At 52.1% G+C, this 12,895-nt stretch overlaps 1 protein-coding gene and 1 long non-coding RNA gene across 5 annotated transcripts in view; one reads left to right on the top strand and one right to left on the bottom strand.

Annotated features, from left to right (window-relative positions):
- The window catches only part of Itpk1 (inositol-tetrakisphosphate 1-kinase), a 133,732-nt gene that overhangs the window by 38,608 nt on the left and 82,229 nt on the right, over positions 1-12,895 (top strand). The gene's annotated exons all lie outside the window — the stretch shown is intronic.
- On the bottom strand, positions 8,141-10,926 carry LOC102548189 (uncharacterized). Its single transcript, XR_005506210.2, has 3 exons — positions 10,605-10,926; positions 8,846-8,917; positions 8,141-8,471 (listed from the first exon to the last, which is right to left on the bottom strand). It is a non-coding gene; the product is annotated as an uncharacterized LOC102548189 (long non-coding RNA).

The following is a 12,895-nucleotide window of genomic DNA, read 5'->3' as shown; positions in this document are numbered from 1 at the left end:
ACGGACTCAGAAAGCCATTATGCACACACACACACGCATCCATGTGTAAAACAGGGTCCTAAGTGACTGAGGCTAGCTTTGATCGTAAGTGGACATTGCTGCTCTGTCCCTCTGCACTTGGCTTTGTGTTTGCTAATTCAGCCTTTCCCGCACTCGTATGGGCTGGCTGACTTAGTGTGTCTTCCAGTTGTCACCTGATCTTCATACTCCACTGCTGGCTTTGCGTTTTTGAAAACCAGTGCTTTCCCGTGGTCCCCTTTCCCGGAGGCATTGAGGTCCCTTTCCTGCACTGGTCCCTTCCACCGCGCTACCACTTACATGTTCTTTCTCATGCAAACCCCATGTTGTCACCGTTGGCCCCTGCGACGCTGTGTGTCGACTGATGGACCCCTTCCTGAAATTGATCAGTGGAACCCTTGTGGTTGATGTTTGCTCTAGGGAACCCAGTTCCAGCCTCAACCAAGTGTGCCTTTACAGCACACTGAGCAGAGCCCCGGTGTCCCTTAGTATCCTGGAGACATGCCCTGTTCCCTGACATTCTATTCCTGCAGCTGGCCACGTCCCCCCTCTCTTCCATCTGGTGAGTATGAATTGTCTCTCAGTGTCACAGGCACCAGCTCCAAGGCCTTGCATGCTCTCCCGTCCCAGGAGTCTTCCCTGAGCCCTCGCCTTGCAGCATCCGAGCTCTCATCTCAGGGTGTCATCAGGCTAGAGCCTTTCCCTGCCCTTCTGTGTAAGTTCTCCAGGGGCGTGGGTTGCATCTCGTTCTTCTGGGGGCTCTGGCTGCCCACCGTACATTTAGCATATAGAAGCGTCTTGCACAGAACTCTTGGGGAGTCAGCAGAAAATAATTTAATGTTACGGAGATATGCGAACTGGAGACGCCCTCCATTGTCTCGTTTCCTCAAAGCAGCCACCATTTCCTTCTGCTTTGCTTGTACTTCCACTAGCTCGTCTCTTTTTTCCCTTCTCTCTTTGGTTCTGCAATGCCCCGTTTATGCCTTTCAGTGATTTTATTTAAAATTGAGGTGTTCAGATCTACCATCTGGGCCATGGGGAAAGCAACTTGAGTTCTGGAGATAGTGGGCATGTGTCTATGTGCCGTGGGAAATCCGTGGCCTGTACTTGGTGAGTGTGTAGCCTGGGGTTGGGGAAGCTTGCTGTTGTTTTCCTGGTCAGATGTGGATGTATCATCCGGCATCGTTTTCAGAGGTCCGTCCCTTGGGAGACTGTTTCCAGGAATGTCTGTGGTTGCCAGAATCCAGGGATGCTTAAGTCCCTTATAAAGAGTATGTAGTGTTTGCATATCGCCAATGCACTCTGGCCAGCTCTTGCTACTTATCATACCCAGTACAGTATACACATTATGTAGGAAGTAAGGAATAAGAACAGATACATTCTGTATGTGGTAAGCATGCTTTCAAATAATGTTGATCTGAAGTTGGTTGAATCGTGGATGCAGAGCCTGCCAAGCACAGAGAGCCAAGTGCATTTGTGAACTGGAAGTAATTTTATTTCTTTAAGTTAAAAAAAGTGTGTGTGTGTGTGTGTGTGTGTGTGTGTGTGTGTGTGTGTGTACATGTGTGTGTGTGTACACCATGTGTGCGCAGTGCCCATAGAGGCCTGAAGAGGGCGTAGAATCCCCTGGACCTGGGGTTACAGATGGTTGTGAACCACCATGTGGATGCTGGGAACTGAACTCAGGTCCCCTGCAACAGCAGCCAGTGGTCCTAACCACTGAACCATCTCATGTCTTTACTTTTGTGAAGCTCTAACTTGTGAGGTGAATTGGCATCTAACTGTACTCAGGAGGGGGTGCCTGAGCTTTTCTGGTCTAGAACGACTAGGTTTCCAGCGCTCTTGCCTGTTTTACTTTTCACTTTCTCCTCCTCCCGAGGAAACTCTAGTAAATACAGTGATGATAGGGCAGGGGCAAAAGAACACCTCTGCTGTGGGTGCACATCAGGGCAGTGATGTGAGCTGAACCTCCTGGCAGCCGGTGCGTGTGGGAAAGTGAGATTAGCTGCCATGGTGAAAGTCCCCAGGAGGGAGAACAAAAGCCAGGGAGAGGGCTGGGTGTGCCAGGCTGGGTGTGTCGACACATGCCTGTAATCCCAGGAGTCAGGTGGTGGAAGGAAGCAGGAAGATTGCAAAGTCCAGGCCAGCATGGACGGCGTAGGAAGAACACCAAAGCAGAACGAAACGTAACACCCAAAATGAAAACGATCGAGGCTTCAGTACACTGAGGGACCACGGCCGTGCTACAGAGAGGAGGTTCTCACCGGTGTGACAAGAGAAGACATACTAGAAGCAGGAGACCGTGGCCTCCTCCACTGTGGTTCCCTTGTGCAAGGCTATTGCACCTTAGGGCCAAGGCTCTTCCTGGTCCTAGCCGCACTCTCCTGCTGGGTCTGGCCAGCTTCAATTCTCCGACATCCTGCACCCCTGAAGCTTTACTAGGGGACTGGTGGGATTTGAATCCATCTGTCAATAGGGGACTAAGAATGCCAGTGGCCCAAAGAAAACATGGCGTGTTTGTCTCCCACATCAAAGATGCCAGGTGTAGACGGCACAGGGCACACCGCTGTCTGTCACATTCTACCCTCTCTGCTGGCCTTGTGGCTCCGTGTTGTCGGGACTAACAGCTATATTTGTTCTCTTTCTGAGCAGCGGAGGCAGTGTGGGAACAGACCCCACATGGCGCCCCAGTCTGTTCTCCCTTGGTGGCCTTCCTAGAAATCCCTTGTGATACTGCTTCTGACCATGCCTGGGTTAGAACTGAGCCGCATCTGGTGTCAACAGGCAAGGAGTGTGATGTTTTCATTGAGCACATTGTCACCCCGGATGACCTCGGGGTTCTGTTACTGAGAAGGGCGGGGAGGTGGGGAATGGGTGTTGGGTTTTAGTTGGTGAGCCTCCAGAAGATGAAGCCCTGCCGGGGCTCTCACATAAAGCCAGGCAGCTTATGTCCCTGAGTCTCCATCTCCTTCTCCGTAAAATGGCAGTATCGATCGACTCAGCCTCACCGGTTCTAAGTGTAGAGTAGAGACAATGCAGGTAAGGTGAGCGCAGAGCTCGGTATGTGTACCGTCTTGGAAACAGTGGTTTAGTACCGTTCTCAAGTGCTGATGTAGTTGTTGTCACTGACCTGCAGAAGATGATAATGAGTCATGGTACAGCGCGCTCTCCGTATGAGGTATCCCCATACCGGACTCTCCTGCCAGGTACACATTCTCAGAGTAGGGATGCGCAGGGGTGACTTCTCCATAGTGGCCCTGGCTTTTGGTCCCTTCTCTCCTGTTTGTGTGGATGCTGTGTGGCCTGCAGCACCCTTTGAGACTGGAATGGGTTTTCCTCAGGGGTACGTTGATGGGCAGAGGCCAGTTCAATTCTCTCTCTCGCTGGTTCTTCCATTGTCAAGCAATGATGGGGCGGGGAGATATGGACTCTGGCCCTAGCCTTGGAAGCCTGTAAGCCTTACCGACATACCGTTGATGGTTGTCCCAGGGGTCCCAGGGAATCACAAGTCTAGTCTCTTTAACAACAGGGTTGCAGACCTCGAGCTGTAGCTTGGCTGTGCTTTTCTCTCCCCATTTTGCCCAGCCTCTGACTCGAGACTCCCTTGGGAACCCTCCTTCTCCACAGATCCCGGATGCTGTGTACAGGCAGCAGGCCGGGACAGCCTTTCTGGACCCAGACGCTCGAGGGACTTGAGCTCTTGCCCCCCCCCCCCCCTCCCAGCCTGCTCTCTAGCTTCACTGTCTGCATCTTACAAGTCTTGAGTTTTGTAGAACAGCCATAGAGCATGCCCTATAAGGCGATGCCGGCTTGCTGGGGCCCAGCCAGCAGCTGTGTCCCAGAAACTTGGTGTTGTGGGGCTTAGTCACACTCTAGAAGCTTCCCTGGGAAGCTCTGCTGATCCAGTGGAAATGAGGTGCAGGGCCTGGGCAGGGAAAATCTGTCCAGGCTGCGGAGAGACATATGGGAGAAGGAGACCACGTCGGAGTCTGGGAGCTAGGGCATACCTGTGTAGGGCTGCCGGAATGCCTTTGTCATTGGGCTGGGCCTCCATGACCAGCCCTGTAGCAATAGAGATCCACTGTTTGCGCTTTCCCTTGCTGGCTTGTTTTGATATTGTCTACTTTTAGGCAAGACTTGGCTGCCCATGTGGAGCCAGCTTTACCGTCTACTGTCCAGTAAATTGCAGCAAAGATGGGTTTGGGTTCCTGAGGCCTGGACTCCACACGCCATCAGTTAGGATTCAGCTGTAGTTCCAGCCATACCCTTTCATAGCTGTACAGTTCTGGGCAAGTGGGTACAACCTTTCTGGGGCCCATTGATCAGATGGTGGCAAGGCCAAAGCTTGAGATGACATGAGGACAGGTGGGAGACCCTTATGCAGCTTAGCTCCAGTGCCAGGAGGCGCTCAGGAGGCCAGGCAGGGCTGTACTGGGCAAGGACTTTGTAGACCCTCATCGTCTACCAGAATAATTCTGGTCTTATGAAGCCCACCCTTGACTAATAGGGAATTTTGGCCTTGATTGTGCTTCTCTCATCTCAGGTGGGAAAAGGGTACGGTTTTCTGGTAGGGAGGAGGTCTTTTGGTTTGCTGTCTTCTCCCCAAGATCAGTAGGAGCCAAGTTAGCCTCTGGGTCTGAGCTGAGGGCCCAGGAGTAGGGCAGAATTAGAGCCTGGCATGATGGACGGTGTTGGTGCCTACAGTGACTGAGCTTGATAGGCTAGTGACCAGGGCTGCCTCTCAGCCCAGGCAGCAGGGCCTGGAAGAGCAACGTCTGAGGCTGTTTGCCTCAGGGCCTATCGCACAGGCCGTTGTTACTTTGCTACCCGCAACCTCAGTGTCTTCTCTTCCCACTGGGGATGGGGATTCCTGCCCTTCCATATTCTAGGGGAAAGACAAGCTAAGGGTCTCCTCCAGCTGGACCGCTAGTGACCTCCTTTACTTCTGTGATAGCACAAAGCTGCTATAGGACCAGGGCCCCTTCTGGAGTTGTCTCTCTGTCCTTGTGATTTTCTGACCTTCTAGAGGGCTTCTTTAAATGGCCTTCTAGAAGATCCAGAGCCTCCTTTGTAACCTATAGGAGAAGCAAAATATGTTTCTTCATACTCGGGGCATGCATGTGGTCCCTTTTTACTGTGATAGTAAACAGAGATAGACTGTTCATTGCTGTATTTTAAACAACTTATGGTGCAAATCATGGCACCTAGCTGCCATGAGTGGATGCTGTCCCTGGTTTCTCCTTTGTTGCTGTTGTAAATATTATTGCCATGAGTGTCCAGCTCTCGTGTTGTAGGGGCAGGGCTATGATGATTACTGTGCTCTCCATAAATATGAATAATATTTATTGGTTTGTAGCTTTTCAAACCAACTTTTTACAAAGTTCCTAGGGGAAATGGCCTGGGTACCTGGGGGAATTGAACACTGCATTGGGTTTGTCCTTCTAGGCCCAGCACATTGTTGTCACGTGTGCTACAGGGATGTATGTGACATTTGCTTTTCCCTCATGGTGTCTCTCACAGTTGAATTCCGTCTGACCCCTGGGGTTGCCAGGTTGCAAGCTGAGGAGTGAACCAGTGATGGGTAGTTGGCCCCCTACAATCCTTTTGTTCCTAGATTCCTCCCAGGACTCCCTGCCAGGTCCTTTGCTGTCCTGTAAGGACAGAGATGACCAAGCCTCTGACTTACTCTTCACCAGAGACTTTGGGACATGGATGGCCATAGGATTGCATTACAGAGCTGGGAAGAAGGGTAGTTCCTTTCTGGTCCATGTCTCTGTGGCTGAGCAGGTCTCTTTGCCAGAACCATGTGGCACCTGCTGGCAAATCTGTCCCACCCACAATCAGGTGGTCCCTTAAGAGATTAGGCATCAGTCTATTGAACCTCAGGTCATGATCCCTTTTCTCCATCAAGGACCTTATGCACCAAACCTAGATGAGAATTGGGCATGTGGCACCTACCACAAGAGAAAGCATCAGGCCAAGGCTGTTGGCTCCCTGCTTGAGCCACAGCCTATCCAGTGCCTTTGCAGTGTGGGCTGCCCTTTGGTTTCCTCTCTGTAAAGAGGATTGTGCAGTGTCTCTTGGGTCCCATCTTTGATGTGCCTTTCCAGAGTCTCTGACTCTTCAGAAAGCAGGAGTGGGAGATATCCCCACAGAACCATCCATCCCTGTCTCCCCTCAGCCTTTCATCTCGATGCTGTGTGTACTCATACCGCAGAATCCTGGGATCTGAGCCCCTCCGCCTGTGTGTGGTGAATGAATGAGAATTTCCTTGATCTGCTTGAGGCTCTCCCCTGTGCACACGGGAGCATTGGAATCGGGCTGACCTGCAGCTTTGCCTCTTGCCTCTGACCTTGATGGGCTTTGCGACCCTGGGTCATTCACCACGTGACACCGATTGATTGAGTTCGTGCACACTTGAGTTCCTCGTCCTCGCCTTTCTGTGGCCCAGGTGGCTTTTGGAAGGACCAGGCATGGAGCTGCAGAGGAGAAGCAGGCATGTGTGCTCCGCAGAGTGCTCTTGGTGTGGAGGGCCACGAGGCACTCCCCGCCAGGCCCGCTTTTAGCCTCACCTCCTCATGCTCCAAAAATCCTTGTACGCGGTTTATTTAGCTTTAAGTGGGGCAGATTCTGAAACGGGTTGTTTATTGTCCAAGTCGAAATTTTAATTTCTCATAAATTCCCCCACGAATTGCCGTAGTGCGTTTTTATTTATTGAATCTGTCAGGGTTGTTTGTAGTGCTGAAGCCTGGGCTCCCCGTGTTTGTGGCCCGTTGCCACAGCGACACTGGGGTCTGAGGCGCTGAAGCAGAGGCCTTGCTTGCTCTCACATGGTGTAGAAGGTTCTGGATTGAGCTCTGGGCGGAAAGTGTCGCTGTGGCCAGCCTTGGCTGGAGTGAGTGAATTGTTTAAGATGCCGTGTGATAGTATTTTAACTCTGACCCTCTTGTCTGTCCCCCCCTCCCCTCCCCCCGGTTGGGTGCTTTGACTGTCAGCTTGGTCTGTCCCCTAGGTTCTTGCCGAAGCAGTGTGGTTTAGAACCAACACGTGTGCGGTCAGTTCACCAGTGAAGAACCAGGGACCTGGCGGCTGTAACCTAGGGACCTTCTCAGTATGGGCACAGCGAAGCCCATACCTGCCACACAGCCAAGGACGACCCCAGGCCTTGCCTTGTCACTCTGTGTTCTGTCGTTGCCATATACTATAGTCATTCTTCGTTCTTGTCTGCCAGGATTGGTCTTTGCCTTCAGTCCAGTCCCAGTGTGTGCTCGCACTGCCCTCCCTGCCTTCTCTCTGTAGGAGCTTTGGAACAGGCAACCCCAGAGGTACCAATGCTACTCACCAGAGCCCACGAGGCCTGAGTTCCTCTCCAAGCAGAGTCTCCGTCTCTACCTTCCTCACTGCACCTCCCCTAAGTGGGTGCTATACCAATTTCCTGGTGCTCCACCACTAATTAGACTTGTCCCAAGAGCCACTGTGATCTCTGATTCTTGTGTCTGCAAGCGTGACTGGGGGCCCTCAGCTTCAACAGAGGCCTCACTGACAGCCGGGGGGTCCTGAGAGCAGAGCCCTCTGCTTGTGTGCACAAGTGAGGGCAGGAGTTCTCTGGCTAGCCAGAGGTGCATCTGTTCTAGGTCAAGCTGTATCCAGGGAACACAGCACAGCACCCTGTCTTTGTGGAGCATGCATGACTTACAGGGCAAGAGTCTGAAACAGTAATGAATGCATGTGATATATAGGGCTGGGGGGTGGAGGGGAGCCCAGCAGGGTAAGAGTCTGACTGGGGTTTAGGAGAGTGGCTTGGTCACTCTGACCCTGTGATTCTGCCTCCAGGGAAAGACTTGCTTATGTCAATCAGAGGAGTGTAGGAGATGCATCTGTGAGGGTGAACTGTCTGCTGCCATAGCTGAGTCTCACAGAATCTAATGGAGGACCTAAGCTAGTGAGTGTACTCAGTGTACCTTCTATGTAGGCGAAGGTCGAGGCCTTCAGATCTGTGCTTTGGAGGTGAGAGGCAGGCCAGAAATGGACCACCGTGGGGAGAGGGCGCTGCATGGGAACACAAGGTACCTGCAAATATTTGTGTCTCAGTCTTGGTCCTGGGTGTCCACTTACATACACGCTTTCTTTTTTCCTCCTTCCTTTAAAAGACACACTTTATTTCCTTGTGGTACTGGGGATTGAACCCAGAGGCCTGTTCTTATCACATGTGTATACTTCAGTAAAAGGCTTATAGAGAATCAAGGCAAGGCAACCCTTGGAGACAGCGTGCTGTTTTCTGTTGTTTGTACTGGTGGGTTATCTGAAACGATGGTTGTCGAACAGTCTTGTTTGTACTGGTGGTTCTCACACAGCCGGCACCATCAGAACACGGGTGCCTCCTTCCTGAGGCTGCTTGCTGGGAAGGCCCCTCCCCTCCTCAAGATTCAGCCACAAGGCATCCTTCTTGCTCTCTGCAGACGGGAAGGGAAAGTCTTAGTCAGGAGGGGCAGCCTGTATTCCAGCCTGGTGCCTGCTTTGGAGCAAATGGACAGTATTTACAGGATGAAGGGATCTGGGTTCCAGTTACTTCTGCCCCTTTGGGGAGGGTAGGCCCTGTTTCGTGGTGGGTAATACAATTCCCTCTTGTATCAGTATCAGTCCGGCCTCCAGTTCAACCTGGATCGGGCAGGAGCTGAGGCGGTCAGTTAGATGATGCTTCACTCCATCCAGCAGACGCTGCCTCTCATCCCTGTCAGGCACTCTGAATACATAACCTGCGTGTTCTTTGTTATCCTGGGCCTGACTGAATCCCAGTTAAGCTCAAAGGTCATGATGTTTTTTTTACCTGTTGTCTCTGAAGCCCGATTGTCCTGTCCACACTCCAGATGTCATCCCAGGGTTCACACACCAGAATTACCTGGAAGATTACTTTTACTTACTTACTTCTTTTCCTTCCTTCCTTCCTTCCTTCCTTCCTTCCTTCCTTCCTTCCTTCCTTCCTTCCTTCCTTCCTTCCTTCCAAGACAAGATCTTTTGTAGCCAAAGCTAGCCCTTTGATTTACTTGTTAAGCCAAGGATGACTTGAATTTCTAACTCTCCTGTTTCTGCCTCCCAGGTTCGGGGATTATAGACGTGTACTACCACACCTGTTTTACATAGTGTTGGGGATTGAACACAGGACTTCATGGATGATTGGTGATAGACTATCTGCAGAGCTATATCTGCAACCTTTGACCTGGGGGATTTTTAAAGAACAGATTAAATAAAATAGCAGCATTTAGAGAGAACATAGTACATCATGCAATTGCTATCCATAACCCCTGACGCGTACATCCCCCATTACCAGAATCTTCCCGGAGTAGTGCAGTTGCAGTCAGTGGACAAACCTTCTTGGACACATCATTGTCATTCAGAGTCCACAGTTGGCCTTAGTGTCCACTCCTGGTGCTGTGCAGTGGGCATGGGAGGACTATAATGACGCACGGCGGCCATCTTAGTGTCCCACAGAGGACTTCTTCAGTCCTGAGAATCCTCCATGCCTGCTTCTCTCCAAGAACATTTAAAGGAGCACAGGGCGGAGGGGTGGGCACCAGTAGAGTACCTCTCTGTGGAATGCACCCCGACATTGTTGTACCCTAAAGTTCCCAGTAGGTTCTAACGGCTGTGCAGCTGAAGGGAGGGCATAGACTACAGCTGTGGTTCTAACTAAGCTGAGTGTGGTTCTGAAGGCTCAGAGCACACGTTTCACATGGTGGCCATCCCCTTTCCCCCCCAGTCTCTGCACCGGCACGGAAGAGTGAGGGCTCAGAGTGTGGGTCTCTGTCTACTCCCAGGTAAGGGTGCTGCATATCTGAGCAGCCCTGCCTCAGGACAGATTTGAGCAGCAGTGGGGAAGGACGGGCTCACTTTCTGCTTGTTTCCTTCCACATCGCCTCCCAAGTTCTCAGGCCTGCTGTCTGGAAGCTGAGCCTTTGCCCAGCCTGCATTGCTTTTAGTAGGGGACCAAGCCAGCAGTGTTTCCTGTGTCACCAGTCCTGGGAAACTTACTTTGGGGGGAGGGTTGTGGCAGGGCAGACTGAGTCAGGAGGTCAGGTGAGACTTGGGGTGTGCCTCAGCCCACTGAGTCTCCCTCAGGCCATCTCTAGGCTTACTAGGGACCCCTGTCACCCCCACCTGGACAGATAGAACTTCTTTTTTCTTTTTTTTTTCGGAGCCGGGGACCGAACCCAGGGCCTTGTGCTTGCTAGGCAAGCGCTCTACCACTGAGCTAAATCCCCAACCCCCAGATAGAACTTCTAATCAGGATAGGTCCTCCTGATTAGGGGTGGAAACCAGGAATTCACGAGACCTGGACCTTTCAGTGTCTGGGGTCTGGCAGTCCCATGAGAGCAGCAGCCTGTCCCTCTGCCCAGCCTGTGAGGGTGCCTGGCATCAGTCACAAAAGGCCTTGAATAAATGCCCAGTCGGCTCCTGGGAGTCCAGCAATAAAATCAATGTAAATATAGCTAACATTTGAGAGTGCTTTATAAAGCACTTGAAAAAAAAATCCCTCCTATAAACCCAAATCCGGTCCCACAAGCACCAAGGACAGTAGGCTGTCCTACCTTGTGGCTGTGGATACTGAAGTTCAGAAAGATTCACCTGATTACAGAGGTGGTGACGGCAGAGTGGAACTGGCACCCAGGACTCTTGTTGCCTTCTGCCTCAGGACTCGGCTGCCTCTTGGGTGGCATCCTCCTGCCAGGATGCAGGCTCCGCCCACGTTTGTTCTGGCTACAGAAGGCTGAGGGGGCTGGTGCTCTCTCGCCTGGGATGTGGTAGAATTTCTTGTGACACAGTTCTTGAAGTGGGTGGTGGTGGTTCTCGACACCTCTCTGTACAGAGACCCATGGAAGTGTGTACCCGTGTGGGCGGTGGCGGGGACCGGGGAACTGCTCTGCTTTGCAGCCGGTCAAGAAGCTGGGGAGTTTGTAGGCCTGAGTGCTCTCTAAGTTCATTGATGAGGGGACCGAGAGGGGATAGTGTGGATCCTGGAGGAGGCACCCATTCTTGGGGTGTCCTGACCCCTTATAACAGACAGCTCTTGGTCTGTCTGTGGTCTGGAGTCTCCATGCCGGGTTTTCTGTCAAGAAAGACTTGCGGTCAGAAACCAAGGGGTCCTGTGGTGTAGAGGTAGGGTCCTAGGATAAAAGGCTTCTTTCCCTGTGTGTGTAAACTGCTGGGAGCCTACTTGGTGTCATACCCCAGGGGGCAATGTCAGTGGTGTGACTGGCTCACTGCCCAGTAGCGCGGAGATACACAGACTGGCCCACCGGCTTCCGCCGGGCACTTCCACTTTGGTGAGGAGACCAGAATGTTTTGGGTGAAATTGGAGTCTCTGTCAGCACCTTCTGGACACTTTGATCAAAGCGTTTTGACTTCTCCCATATGGGTCCTCTTGAGGGGGCTTCCTCTCATGTCCTCTATGCTAAGCATCTCTCAGCATTCTTCATTTGACCCCATCTTTCTCTGAGTGGTGGAGCTCAGCCAGCCACACCGTGACTTGCCACCTTTCTGACTGCATGAGGGAACTAAGAAGCCGACAGGAGGGAGCCCCAGGGAGGCCTTCAGAGTGTGCTTGAATGCATTCAGAGGCCAGCATCACCATGCCTTGTCACCCTTCGGTCACCCTTCAGTGCTGGCTCAGTCTCCGAACCTCTCCTATATTATGGAATTGCTCATCTTGGGGCTCTCGGAGACTCCTTTGGAATGTGTGGTGTGTTGCTTAATTGCTGTCGTGTGTGGCATCACTGGCAATGCCTACAAGACATTGGTACTTCACTGCGCTTGCAGGAGAGAAAGCTGCTACCCAGCCCCCGCTCTGCAGGGTTGTGGTGGAGAAGAGAGCCACCTCAGATCTCTCGTAAGATGTACAGCCCCGAGCCCCGCCTCTGCCTTACGGGCATAGGCAGTAAGACAGTATAACCACTGAGCTTTCTTTAAAGCACTCTAGCCCGAAGCCCATCCTCCTCTGCAAACTCTCTACCAGCCCTGGCTTGCTTCTATTTAAGGCAGGGAGCATGCTTCCTCCGGCCTGCTGCCCTGGCTTTTGCTTTGTCCAAGGAAAGCATTCCTCACAGAGACCATATGGGGCTGGGTGAGGCAGCTGCGAGCTGCCTTCTGGGGAGGGGGTTCAGCCACCGCTCCCCGCAAGCTTCTCATATTGGGGACACCTGCTGGGTTTGGAGGTACCTGAGCCCAACCAGTCCAGGAACATACTGTCTCTATTTGCATGCCGCACGGAACCCACCTCAGTACCAGTACACCACCCTCTGTAGACCCAGGCACAGAGCATCCAACTCTCCTGCCTCCTGGCTGCTGGTGCTTCCTGAGTCGGCCCTGTAGCACTCTCTGCAAGTCTTGTGGGCTCCTGGCACTCACCACAGTACCTAGCAGAGGACCTGGCACAGAAGAAGCATTGGGAAACGATTCTTGTGAACTTGTTTACTTTACCCTAGGGCCAACTTAGAAGCTACAGAATGATTTTTTTTTTTTAATATTTCAAGGGACTAGTGGACTCTTGACTCTTTTTTGTTTGTTTGCTTGCTTGCTCTTTGGGTGGGGATGATTGAACCCAGGACCTTCCATGCACATGCTAAGCAAATGCTCTGAGCTACACCTCAAATCCTTTTGTAAAAATTGGAGGCAAGCTCTCATTAAGTTACTCTGTAGCTTGGGCAGGCCTCGAACTCATGACCCTCCTCAGTGTCCTGCGCAGCTGGGATGTCCAAACCTGGCGATCCTCTTGTTCTTCTCTGTAGACTTAGCTTCCCAGCCTGCCTTCCGTCTCACCGTCCCCTTTGGGCAGCTTTGGATTGGCTTTCCATGCAGACAGTCCCCCTTGCACCAAGTGGTC

This window comes from Rattus norvegicus, chromosome 6, assembly GCF_036323735.1.
Source record: "Rattus norvegicus strain BN/NHsdMcwi chromosome 6, GRCr8, whole genome shotgun sequence".
In the NCBI taxonomy this organism is placed as follows: Eukaryota; Metazoa; Chordata; class Mammalia; order Rodentia; family Muridae; genus Rattus; species Rattus norvegicus.
This window is presented reverse-complemented; position numbering and strand designations above follow the sequence as displayed.